This window comes from Miscanthus floridulus, chromosome 6 (assembly GCF_019320115.1).
Source record: "Miscanthus floridulus cultivar M001 chromosome 6, ASM1932011v1, whole genome shotgun sequence".
NCBI classification, from domain to species: Eukaryota; Viridiplantae; Streptophyta; class Magnoliopsida; order Poales; family Poaceae; genus Miscanthus; species Miscanthus floridulus.
This window is the reverse complement of record NC_089585.1, coordinates 48,273,605-48,288,018: the sequence shown is the minus strand read 5'-3', so window position 1 is coordinate 48,288,018 and position 14,414 is coordinate 48,273,605.

Genomic DNA, 14,414 nt, shown 5'->3' with positions numbered 1-14,414 from the left:
AAAAGCTCAAGGTCTCTTTTGCAAAAGCGCCAGCACACGTAGGCTCCCCCACCGTGGGCAAGCGTTCACATGGGCCGCATCAACGAGCCACGCGCATGCTGCATCACGTGGGCCATGCGTTGTGGGCCGCGTAGAGAATCCATTTTCTTTTTCCAAGGAATTAGTAAATAGTTTTTTATTTAATTTTTAGCTGATCTTTGGTAATTAATATAAAATCATGTAGGTGTGCAAAAATTATGAAACAAATTTTGTTAGGTTCCTAAAATTGTGATCTATATGTTAGTGTATTTAGTTCTTATTTATATGTGTTGACACTAGGAGCTATTAAATAGTATGAGAATGCTTAATATTATTAAGTTGATTATTGTAGGAATTTTTGTGGTGAATTGGTGATAGTTTTGGTCCTAAAATTTTTACAGCAGTTTCATTGTATTATTATGTGTTCACTATAATTTTTGTAGCCTTAGAATAGACTAAGCATTAGGATAGTTAAATGCTCTTTGTTTCAATATACATTAAATCACTAGTAGAAATAAAGATGTATCCTTAATTTGCAAAGTCAAGTGTTTATTAGTTGACCCCAACACTTTGCTTGGTAAAGATGATAGTTAGCTTAGTATCTTAGTCATTGAAGTTAGCTTAGTAGCTTTATATGTGTATTCCTATTTTTAAGAGTTGTTGTTGCCTAAATACTAAATAGCTGCATCATTGTCATGGCATGCATATAGAGAACGAGCCATCGGAGATCGTGACCACCGGTGAGCACGAGTTTGAGGAAATCATCGAGGTGTACAAGGAGGAGATTCTCATGTAGGAGGAGGTCCTAGAGCCATCAACGACTAACTCAGCTGACACCATGCCTGCCAAGGCAAGCCCCGGTGCATAACCCTTATTTTTGATAACCACTAAATATATATATATGTGATGTGCATTTGCGTTATAAGAATTTTATGAAAACCACCTGCGTAGATATAACTATCCTATGAGTCCTACTAGGATAGGTTCGAGTAGCTACTATGCTTAGGTTTTTGGTAGCGTGAGTAACCTACCGTTATTCACAATAGGTGATTATTATAATTACTCTCATGATAAAAATGATGAAAGGAAAATTGAGACCAGGCAGGGATATGGTATGGGTTATGGTGGGTGTGACGAGTTGTGTCCCATGGCCATGGGGCTTAGCTTGATTACACTATTTTCCCTGTCTGTATCGATTGAGGACCGTCCGTTGCTGTGGATGGTAGTTAATTCATAGACTTATTATCCTAAGCACATACCTACTTATGGGAGCGGGAAGGCTCATTACACTCTTGTCGTGGGTTTTGGCTCTTTCTAGACCGACTGATTGGAGGCTGCGAAAGGTGGAGGTCTAAGCACCATATTGAGATCGGGTCTCAAGTGTGGGGGCTTGGAGTCCAAGTTTGGACGGGGACCTAGACCCCATGACAGGAGTGGAATGGGTAGGTCTTGTTTGTGCCTAGGGTACAAATAGGGCATGTGTTTTGAGGTACCCAGCTAGGATACAGTAGTTCATGAATCATCGTTTCTATGAGATGGTATGATTTGGCTATGGTCTAGCACCGTAGTAAGAACTAGAAGATGAAAGATGGTGAAATTGTTCGGAATGCTCAACCCTTGCTTGAAAGTAGAACATGTGCTTACCTAGAATGGTTAGCTAATGAAGTAATCATGACTGCTAATAAAACTTGACTATAAGGATGAACTATTAGTAATGCTTTTTGCAAACAAAAAAGAAAACAGCAAACCATATTACCTATCATACCCCTTGGAGTCAGGAAACTATTCTCTCTAGTCGGGTAAGTCTTGCGAGTACATTGTGTACTCAGGGTTTATTTTACCCCTATTGTAGGTGTAGCTTGAGGAGAAGCTCTTGTGTAGAGGATTCTTCTAGTGGGCGCAGATGGATCCTTGTATCGATTCCGCTAGATGTTTATTTTAATTTTGCTATTTAATTATCGTACTCTAAACTCTGGTATTGTAATAAATAATTTCCAAGAACTCTTTGTTATATGAAATGGACTAAGTATTGTAAACTCGTACTCATTATTGGATCCTGACTGTAAAACATGGATTGTTTTGAGTTCTCCCTTGGGGTGGGCCCAACAGAACTGTTTAATGCAGCTAACTTTTGAGGTGCTTAGTGTCTAGTGGAAGACGAATGCCTCTGAAAGCATGTTATTTTGGGCGGTTCTGCCACAATAGTGGAAGAGGACTTCAATTGAAAACCTAAGAGATTAATTCATAACAAGTAATGTATACAACTTCCTCAGCCTATTGCTGATAGAGATTACATAAGCATAATCCATAGGTCTTTTGCAGCCTACTGCCGATCGAGATTACATAAGCACAATGTATAGGTACCATATTGATTGGTGTAAAATTGCAACTACAAAATTGAATGGTGTTGCCACATTAGGCTCTTGTTGCGTCTGCTTCTTTTATGGCAATGGGTTCAATAGATTTCAAGGAAAGCAAATGAGGGTACTTACAATTGCTGCTCTTGCAGCATTACTTAGGCTCTTTTTCATACTAGTATGGAAGTCCTTGAAGACTTTCATAGCATTAACATCTTCATCAGGTCGACCATGTTGTTCAGGTCCTAGATCATCATGTTGTTCATCAAGTCCTTGATCGTGTTCTACGGTCTTCCTCTTGTTCTCCTTCTGTTCACTTGCACATAAGTTTCTATTTATATTTATACAAAGGCAAGAGTAATAATAAAAACACAACCATCACTTATAAATGTTTGTAGCTGGACAACATAGGAGTTAGATCATATAGACTGGTGGTACTTCACTTTTGCGCAGTTTCACTTGTTCGTCTCAGATGTTTCCTATAGCTTCATTTGTGTTAGACTACAACACAAGTAGACCATAGCAAGACTAGATAGGAAATTGATGGGTTCACACACACCTTGATCTTAGCACTAGACCAAGTCTTAACAAGTTCACACCGCTATGCATTGGTCATGGATGGGACAGGAGAGGTCTTAGGGATCTGATCAGTAGGGACGCCGTTGAAGTAGGTTTGCTTCAACATGTATCATGCCTGCCATACCCTAGACTACAACACATTCCAGCAAGCTTCTTGTGTTGGTGGGTGAGCCTTGTCAATGTCTAGCCTTGACTGCATGTAGTAATGTGAATGAAAACTAAATCCATTAAAGTTGCTCAAAGCAGAGTTGAATGTCAAGAGAGGATACTCATACATATAGTTAGCCTATCCACAAAATTCCTATAATGGACAACATCGGAGGGCTTCTTGTAATGTTTCCAATGCGTCAAAATTGGTATTTGATGCCTGACTAGTACACCTGCCTCTGAGGCAAACTTGGTAGCTTGCACTAGATCATGTGGCCTTCTGTTCCCCTTAGCAATAGAGATGTGCATCCTCAATCCTCCCATTGATTTGCTCATTTTGTCAAGCAAAATTCCACGAGTTTGAGGCTTCGGCTTCCTCGCACTTCTCGGCAATGGTACTACAAAGTTTTCATACATTCATATTGTTAGAAAAGTAACATGGATATCAAATAGCTAGTGTGAATTGAATGATAGACATCTTTAAGGTAATACCAACCTAGGTAACTTTCATTGATCTGTGGGTGGGTGGAGATGGGAGTTTGCTCAGAGGGCTCCTCTTTGGCATGGCTATCATCATCTGGCCATGGGCAGAGTCTGTAACACCTCGGTGTTAAGCATGCATTAATATTTTGCAAATCATGAGCATAATCATTATTATGCATCCATAAGCATGACATGAAATATAGATTTGAAACATGCTCGTGAAACATGTATGTTGCATAGTTTTGCTTTAATAGATTGGATGCTATGTTTGTTTTGCCATGTGTGTACCTTGGTTGATCACTTAGACCAATTAGAAGTAATTAGGATGCAATTTGGAGCAAAGTTTATATTCAAAGTTTTGCCAAATTATGCTTTTAAAAATAATTCTTCAAAATTAGGGTTTTGAATTAATATTGATTTTAATTTTGTAATTCAAAATCTATTTGGAATTTGACTTTGGTCATAAAAGCAAAGTTGTAGATCTTGAAAAATAGAACAACTTTCATTTTTACACCAACTTGTGAAAATGCTTTTAAATGGCTCAAAATGGAATTTTAGTTCTGTTTATTTAAGAAATAAAAAGAAAATCATTTCATTTTCCTTAACGGGCCGCCGCCTCCCTTTCGGCCCAGCCCGCAGAGCCGGCCTGGCCTGCCCCACACCTCGCCCGCTCGCCCGCGCCAGCGTCCCAACCGGTGTTAGGCCGTGACTACCGCGTGGCTGCCATGCGCCGGCGAACTCGCCACGCGGCACCACCAGCCTGCCCTGTCCTGACCGACCCCGCCTGCCTTAGCCGCAGCCGAGCTGCGCTCCTCCCCACTCTGCCATTTTGCTTCGCCACCCTCTAGCGTAGACAGTAGCAGTAGCGCATGCACCTGCCACTGCCCGCACTAGCTCCCTCGCCAGAGTTGGCTTGCCCGGCCACCACAGCTCGTCGTCGACCACTTCGTCTCGCCCACAGCTCCGCCTCCACCTCGCGCACCCCGTGCTCGCATCGGTTCACCGTGGTAAGCATCCCTTCCTCGGGAATCGCTCACCGGAGCTAGGTCGAGTTTGCCAAAGTGCTCCACTCTGTGGACTCCCCCTCTCCGCCCTACCTCGCTCCCTCTTTTCTCGCGCACGAGCACCGCACGAGCGCTGCGTAGCTCCCAAGCCACTCCCCGCGCCACCTCTCGGCCGGAGCTAGCCGGCTGACGTTGAGCCATACCACTGTGCCGCCATGGATGCCAGTGAGCTTGCTCCCGAGCTCCACTAGCCACGGTAGAGGTACCGTTAGGTCCGCCTTGTCATGGGGAAGCCTCAGGTGGTGACCTCACCGCCGGCAAGTTCACCGGCGGCGAGAACCGCCGCGGCCGAGCGCCTCCCTTGCCTTAGTGACTGACCAGTGGGGCCAAGGGGCCCACTGTCAGCTGCTAGGGTGCAAGCCTGGGTAGAGATCCAGGTGGATCTAGCAGTTTTGAACCAAAATTTTTAGAAAGAATTAAAGAAATGATTTTTAGATTTTGTTTAAATGCTTTGGAAATTTATAACTTGCTCAAAATAGCTCCAAATTTGTTGAAATAAGTTTTGCTAGGTTTCTTGTGACTAGATCTATCTGTTAAAAATATTTCATGTCAAATTTGTGATACTTTTCTGTGTAGCTTTATTTAAATTGAATAAATGTTGATTTCTTAGAAAATGTCTAATAAATAGAATATACATCAAAAAAATATGATTCCAAGTTGGTTGATCTATTCTTAAGATGTACTTTGTAGGAAAAATATATGTCATGCATGTTCTGTAGAGAAATATTGATGTGTAGTTCAAGTGCCTTTAATTGATGATTTTTGTTATTTTAATAGAGAGCAAAAATTGTATAAAACATGTGTATGATAATTTTTGTGCAGTGATTGTTTACTGTGTAGAACATAGGAAAAATACCAAATCTGTTGTTTGACACTTTTTATAGTACAAAGTAATTTCATGCTTGATTATCAACCATAGCTTGTTATTTTTGTGTAGGCTATTTTACTTATCCGAATGACATGAAATACTTAGAGTAGTACTATGCTACTGTAATTTTCTCAGATTTTTATGAGCACTAGAAATATATGTTGCTGTTGTAGCCCTAGTTTAAAATGAAATAAATTAATCTTCTTTAAGGCATGATTAGTTAATAATGTTTGCTTTGGTGTATCTTTGAAGCATCTTAGATTGCTGTGGTGACTTGGCATGTTAGTACAGTGGTTGTAGTAGTAGTATAGTAGTACATGTTCTTGGATGATATTGGCTACCTTGTAGAAGAGCTTTACTTCTACTATGTCCAATAAAGTTAAACATGTTCATCTACATTTCATGCATCATGATCATTACATGTCACCTCTCTGATGCACCTATGCATTAGCACTTATACATATGCATCATACAAGATCATAGGAGGAGTTGCTAGTAGTAGTTCAGGAAGAGCAGACCGGGACAGATCCATAAGAAGTCCAGGCACAGGAGGTGCCAGAGGAAGAGGAGCAAGGAGAGGACTTGCCCGAGTGCGTGGATCATCACCCTAGTTCGTTCAAACGAGGCAAGCCCCAGAGCATTATAAGTCTCCTACTTTATAAAAGCAATTCTTTCTATATATATGAGTTTATATATTGTTGCATTAGGTTGTAGGAGTTGATTGAAACTGTTGATGCATTTATTACTATCCTTGCCTACCTTATTACCTTTTACCCTGTTAAGTCAGGATAACTGCTTAGCCTTGCTTAGACCGGTAGCGATTGGTGATATCCGGTCACCTACATTTATAGGTGGTTACTAGAAGAATTTAGCTATAGAAAGAATGATATCCTAGAATTAACCATGTGTGATGGATAATTGGAGACTGGACGGAAAAGTTGGAGGCAACCAGACAAGGTTCTGGGGTGCTATTAGTTTCCGTCTGTGTCGATTAAGGACCGATCGTTGCTCGTCCCTCTTGTCATATTGAATGCATGCCTCACATTTAGCTGGCCGAATAAGGTACCTTTCGACCGCGAAGCTAGTGACACTATTTGAGCCGGGATAAACTTAGATTGGCAGACTAGTGCTAAAGGGGGTATGACGGGGATGCGAAGAGTGAGCCCAAGGTGCGTCCTAGCAGTCGGGTGGTCCCTAGGTAGTGCGGTCCCTGACTGTTATCCCGCGGCTACTTGGAAAGTGTCATTGGTGATCTATAGCTCACTTGATCGGTGAGTGTGGTTTGTGTGAGGAATAAATTACCAGCTGGTTAGGAATCGATTCGAAACCCCATCGCTCCTAGATAGTGAGCTCTTGACTCGAGCTACGGCATCGTAGTAATTATGATGGAACACTAATGGTTATCTGGATGGTATGGGATATGCTAAATCTAAATTGGTAACTAGATGTTATTGGTTAATCAAGTGATTGCTATAGTACATGTGCTTACCTAGATGGATAGGTCATAATAAAGATGATGCAAAGTACTTAAAATGGTTTCTTCATGATAGCTTATGCTTTTCGCAAACAAGTCAGCTAGCCCACTAAAGAAAGCCTTGCATAATCCTTAGTGTCGCTTTATTTTGGTTTAAGACGGGTAAGTCTAGCTGGGTACCTTCTCGTACTCAGGGCGTTGTTCCCATTGTTGTTGCAGATGGTCAAATGTACTACGGTTATTGCATTAACTGCCTATACCCAGCAATGGGCGACAACTAGGACCAAGGGCAAATGGTCACTCCGTATCTCTCATCTGATGCTTTTGTTGGAGATGACCACCTACTGGCACTGTATCTGAACTAAAAGTGTGTGTGTGTCTTTAAAACTATTTGCTTCCGCTATTTCAGATTGAACCTGGTTTGTTATAACTTTATATTCTAAACTCTAATGTATCCAACTGTCATTGCGAACTTTATGTAACATGTGATGGTACTTGCTAAACTTATATGATCTTGGTTTGTATGTCGATTGGTTTGAAATCCTTCATGGTTTCACGGACTACCGGGTTATATGGGCTTAAGTTTGCTAAATTATCTGCTTTGGTGGAAGATTTCCTTACTTAATCTCGTATAATTGGTCGGTTCTGTTACAGCTAGCATCAGAGCAAGGTTTAGCAGGTTACTGTTCATGCGTGTATTTAAAACAAAAGGGTTTTTGTGTTACAAAACTAATTACGAACTCAAAGTATATAGGTGTTTCAACCTCTAATTTAAAACTTAAAGAGTGTGCTAGTGGTCATATCCTGTATGCCTAGTTAAGGACTCTAGGTGGCTTATTTAAGTACTGACTTGGGGGTCTTTGCATCATATTTCTATTTCGTTGCTCATACGGCGTGCTATTGTATGAGTGTCATTCACTTGAGTGGTAATGTATGGATCCATTGCCTCTATGCCTCGGTAAGTGAGAGTTGTGAGAGCATGATCGGATACACTACCGATCTAGGGAAGTGCTTATATGATGCTAGATTATTTACATGCCATACACGTGTTTGTATGAAGGTATCCAATGTGTGGGGAATTCCGTCCTGTGGTGAGGATGCCATCGATAGGATGATGGTTCGGGTAGTTGCTACCGTTGTATGCATATCTGGGGATGCATGTAGAGCGAGTAGATTACTTTACTGCCTTCGTGCATATTTTTCATACTATCAGGGTTTGGGCTGAAGTGGATCTTTTGCAGGTACATAATAGCGCTATCATGTAGTACGTATTAGCTATGTTTATCAGAGACCGTTGTATGCCACCGTCTATGCCGCTAGCAATTATTATTTTTCCTATGTCTGTGAGAACATACGGAATGTGCATGCATCATGTGTTACATATCATTCATGGCATTGTTCCTCCCCTTATAAGTTGATTATCTCATTTTGATAAAAATGACAACTAAACCTTGATCTCACATGAGTAATAAAACAAAATTTGCAACAGATGGCACACACAAAGCTGACCGCTCGCAAGTCCACCGAAGGCAGAGCTCCCTGCCATCAGCTTGCTCCACGTACCCGTTAGCGCCACATGTTTCTTGGAGAGTTTGGGATGCCTACACTCTTGTGGAGAGTGCTCAGCTATGTAGGCTATCCTGATGGAATGGAGCCCCGCTATTTCTAGACAAATGAGCAGTTGGGGGAAGGTCTCTTGGTTATTGTGGAGGCCATTGTTCATCCCCGAGGTGATGGTTCTGAGTGGACTGGTTGGCGTTATGAGTCAACTAGCAGGACTGCTGAAGAAGCAGCTAACAGGGCAGCCTTTGGGATACTGAGGGATATCATGGATCGTTTTCCTCAGGAGTTGGCAGCTGCTTTAGTTGGAGTCTTTCTGAGGGGCAACCCCTCCACTAACTCATGGCAACAAGCAAGAGGAAGATCTCTAGAGATTGGTGCAGCAGAAGGATAGAACAGTGATAACCCTGCTATGAGCGCCATGTTTGCAGTGATGAAGGCCTTTGATGGAGTAGAAGGTAGCTTGAGATGCATGTCTGGTGCTCTTGGTCATACCCACGATGACCAACATCAGCTTCAGAGGGATCACAACATAGAGATTGAGAGGCTCAATGCCAAGATGGCTCGGTTGACTCGTTAGAGGGATCAGGCGACTCAGAGGACTGGAGCCTATGAGGGAGACATACATGCACTGAGAGAGCAGGTTGAGTGTCTAACCACTGCCAACAGGAACGCTGAGCGCATGTTGATCCATGTGCTCCACCAGAGGAATGAAGCCTGGTCCGTAGACGATGTTCTGAGAGCTCGACAGGTTGAGCTGGAGCAGCAGTTGGCCAATGCAGAAGAGTACAATGACAACCTATATGAGGAGGTTCATCAGCTGAATAACTAGCTCCACCCTTATGTTCCACCTAGAGCAGCAGAGATGGATCTAGATGAGGATGAGGATCCCGAAGAGCCTGAGGCACCAGCTGATAATGACAACGAGGATGTGGATAGTGACAATGTCGACGTCTTCGACTTAGACAGTGACCACGATGAGTAGGCTAGTAGTTGTTGTGCTAGCTACTAGGGTTTCGTTTGCGATGACCTTTTGCATGGTTGACATGTCTTGCATGTAATAATGAGTAGAAAGACTAAGCCCTTGATGTAATGTTGGAAAACTTGGATGTGTTTGTAGCGATATCTGAATGTCAAAAGTCCAGTGTATGTATGCTGGCAATTTGGTTGTAATGGACGCAATGTGTGCGCTTAAGTAATCTAATTAGTGATGTTGTGTTAATTGGAATGACTTATTGTGCCCCTATTTTATTGTATGAATTTATTCTCTCCAGTGAATTTAGTACGGCATAATTTTTTATTCACCTACAATTTTCTACAACATCACCTAATAATTACTGTTGCTAAAATATGCAGATGGCGAACACTTGCCGTACCGTGTATGACGCTATTGAGGCAGGTGGTAGTGCCGCTGGGAATGAGAACCGTGATCCACCACCACCACCTCCTCCACCGTACACCGTGGAACAGTTCTTCGCATAGTTCCTTGGAAGTCAACGCAACATGGAGGGCATGCAGCAAAACATGGAAGCTGCATTGTGCCATATTGCTGACAACACCCGCCATGGGTTAAACCTAGGTGGACATGAAGCGAATCATCATAGCAGTTTCAAGGACTTTATGGACACCAGACCACCAATTTTCAAAGAAGCGGCAGAGCCATTGGATGCAGAAGAGTGGATAAACACCATGGAAGACAAGTTTCATGTTCTAAGGATGACAGAAGTGTTGAAAACTGAGTATGCAGCTCATTAGCTACAAGGCCCTATAGGAATGTGGTGGAAGCACCACCGCACCACTTTTCCCCCCAATGCCCACTTTACTTGGAGAGAATTCACTGAGGCTTTTCGTGGAGTTTACATTCCACCTAGTTTGACCAAAATGAAGTTTGGAGAATTTCTAGCACTAAACCAAGGCACCAAGATAGTGACCCAGTATCTACATGCATTCAACAATCTAAGTCGCTATGCCTCTGACATGGTGAATACCAATGCCAAAAAGATTGCTAGTTTCAAGAGAGGTCTGAATCCCAAGATGATGAAGCACATGGGTACTAACACCAGAACTAGTTTCAATGACTTTGTTAGTGACTGCTTAAAGCAAGAAAAGAACAACAATGTATATGCTACATCCAAGACTCGCAAGAGGGCTTTTGAGTCAGGTCCGTCCCAGTCAAGGGCCCCAATGGCAAATCATTCGGCGTATCGTCCGCCTGCCCCTAGTGCAAGGTTTAGGCCACCCCAATGGAGGAATCAGAATGCTCAGCAACCTTAGAGGAATCAGAAGCCATTCAAGATGGCGGTGCCACAAGCCAAGACCGGACAAGGCAGTTCATCTGGAGCTGCTACTCAAGTAAGAGGACCGTGTTTCAACTGCAATCAACCTGGGCACTTTGTGAAGTTTTGCCCATATCCCAAGAAGCAGCAGAATTAGTACCAAGCTCGTGTGCACCACACCACCATTGATGACATCCCGAAAGGAGAGCCCGTGACAGCCGGTATGTTTTCTATCAACAATCATCCTGTAGTCATTTTGTTTGATTCTGGATCATCTCATTCATTCAAAAGTCAAGCATTTGCAAGAAAGTATGAGCAAAAGATAGTTGAATTAGAATGTGCTTATCGGATCAGTTTAGCTAGGGCTGATCTGTTAACTAATCAGATAGTCCGGGGGATAACCCTATGTATAGCAAACAGGCGATATAAGCTTAACTTGATAGTTATGCCAGGGCTAGTTCTGGATGTGATTATAGGAATGAACTAGATGAATAAGATGGGAGTAGTAATTGATGTTGGAGGAAGAAGCATTTCTCTCAAGGAACCTGTTGGAGAAGGTACATTTCAAGTAACCTTACCTTGGAGAATAGATCTGACCAGTACAACATGTGCAGTCCAAACTACTCTTCTAGCCAAGATTCTAGTAGTGTGTGAGTTTCCGGATGTGTTTCTAGATGAGTTACCCGGTCTTCCACCGGACAGAGATGTTGAGTTTGCCATTGAGTTAATCCCTGGAACACCACTGATCTCAAGAAGGCCTTATCGGATGCCTCCAAATGAATTAGCCAAGTTGAAGAAACAACTCCAAGATCTATTGACTAAGGGTTTAATTTGTCAAAGTTCATCGGAATGGGGATGTCCTGCACTATTCATGAAGAAGAAGGATAACTCCTTACGGATGTGCATGGACTACCAGCCACTGAATGCGGTGACAATTAAAAACAAGTATCCTTTACCTCGGATTGATATCTTGTTTGATCAATTGTCAAAAGCCAAGGTGTTCTCCAAGATAGATTTGAGATCAGGGTACCATCAGATCAAGATTAGACCATAAGATATACCCAAAACCACGTTCTCCACCAGATATGGTTTGTATGAGTATCTTGTCATGTCCTTTGGTTTGACAAATGCTCCTACATACTTTATGTATCTGATGAATTCAGTCTTTATGCCAAAGTTGGATAAGTTCATGATTGTGTTCATTGACGACATTCTATTATACTTAGAGAACGAACAGGATCATGAAGAACATCTAAGAATTGTCTTGACTAGACTCAAAGATCACCAGCTGTATGCTAAGTTTAGTAAATGTGAGTTTTGGCTGAAGACAGTTCCTTTTCTCGGTCATGTGCTATCTAAGAATGGAATCTCAGTGGATCCTAGTAAGGTACAAGAGGTTATGGACTGGAAGGCACCAAGCACAGTTCATGAGGTTCAGAGTTTTCTTGGATTAGCCGGTTACTATTGTCGTTTTATACCGAACTTCTTGAAGATTGCCAAGCCAATGACAAGTTTGCTACAGAAGGATCATAAGTTCATTTGGACAGAGGAGTGTGAGACAGCTTTCTACACCTTGTAGAATTTGCTAACCACAACTCCTGTTCTGGCGCAACCGGATATAGAGAAGCCGTTTGATGTGTTTTGCGATTCATCAAAGAATGGTTTAGGATGTGTTCTGATGTAAGATGGAAGGGTCATGGCTTATGCCTCACGTCAGTTGAGGAAGCATGAGGTTAACTATCCTACACATGATTTAGAGCTTGCGGCCGTTGTGTATGCTCTAAAGATTTGGAGACACTATTTGCTTGGGAATGTGTGCAATATCTTTACAGATCATAAGAGTCTCAAGTACATATTTACTCAGTCTGAGTTGAATATGAGACAGAGAAGATGGTTAGAATTGATAAAGGATTATAATCTGAATGTGCACTATCATCCAGGAAAGGCAAATGTGGTAGCAGATGCCTTAAGCAGGAAGTCACATTCTCTTGCTGTGCAACCATTGTTTGAAGATGGGTTCAATTTGTTGCATCCTGCTGTGTTGCATAATATCTAGCTTAGTTGTACCTTGGAGAGCAAGATCATTGAGGGTCAGAAAACAGATAAGGGAATATTCCATATCAAGGAGAAAATGAAGAAAGAACCGACCAAGCACTTTAGAGTGGATGAACAAGGAGTGTTATGGTTTAAGGATCGTCTGGTTGTACCTAAAGATCGAGAGCTCAAGAACAAATTGATGGATGAAGCTCATCACTCTAAGTTGTCTATCCATCCTAGAAGTAACAAAATGTACTAAGAATTGAGACCTCGTTATTGGTGGACGAAGATGAAGAAGGAGATTGCAACGTATGTTGCTCGTTGCGACATGTGTTGTAGAGTGAAAGCTCTTCACATGAGACCCACAGGAATGTTGCAACCTTTGTCAGTACTAGATTGGAAATGGGATGATATAAGTATGGATTTTATCACTGGTCTTCCCACCACACCTAAGGGGAATGATTCGATTTGGGTAATTGTAGATCGCCTTACCAAATTAGCTCACTTTTTACCAGTCAAGAACACTTTTTGACCACCTCAGTATGCTGAGAAGTACATTGCAGAGATTGTCCGATTACATGATATACCAAAGACTATCGTGTCTGACCGTGGGTCATAGTTTACTGCTCATTTTTGGGAGCATCTTCATAAAGGTTTGGGTACTAGCTTGATTCGGAGTACAGCTTACCACCCACAGACAGATGGGCAGATAGAGCGAGTTAATGCTGTTCTTGAAGATATGCTTAGAGCCTATGTGTTATCGTCTAAGGGTTCATGGGAATCATGGTTACCTTTGGTAGAGTTCGCTTATAACAACAGTTACCAAGAGAGTATCAAGATGGCTCCATTTGAAGCATTATATGGCAGGAAATGTAGGACACCATTGAATTGGGTTGAGCCTAGAGAGAGAAGGTTTTATGGAATCGATTTTGTTGACGAGGCTGAGAAAAAGGTCCGTATTATCCAACAAAACATGAAAGCGGCACAGTCACGCTAGAAGAGTTATGCCGATAAGAGAAGGAGACCACTTGAGTTTGAGGTAGGTGACTATGTTTATCTGAAGGTTACTCCAATGAAGAAAGTACAATGGTTTGGAGTAAAGAGAAAGCTCGCTCCTAGGTTTGTAGGACTGTACAAGATCATAGAGAAGAAGGGTCCCATGGCTTATAAGTTACAGTTACTAGAAGCGATGGGTTCGATCTTCCCAGTCTTCCATGTATCACAGTTGAAGAAGTGCTTGTGTGTTCCGGAAGAGAGAATAGAACCTTAGAGCATCCGGCTCAAATCAGACATGGAATACCATGAGCAACCAGTTCGAGTTTTGGACACTAAGGACCGAGTCACTCAGAATAAAGTGGTGAGAACATATAAGATACAGTGGAGTCATCATGATGATGGTGATGCGACATGGGAAATAGGAGAATATCTACAAAATGCTTATAAGGATTTTTATGACAATTGGTTCGTAACTCAAAATCTCGGGATGAGATTCTTATAAGGGGGGAGGGCTGTAACACCTCGGTGTTAAGCATGCATTAACATTTTGCAAAT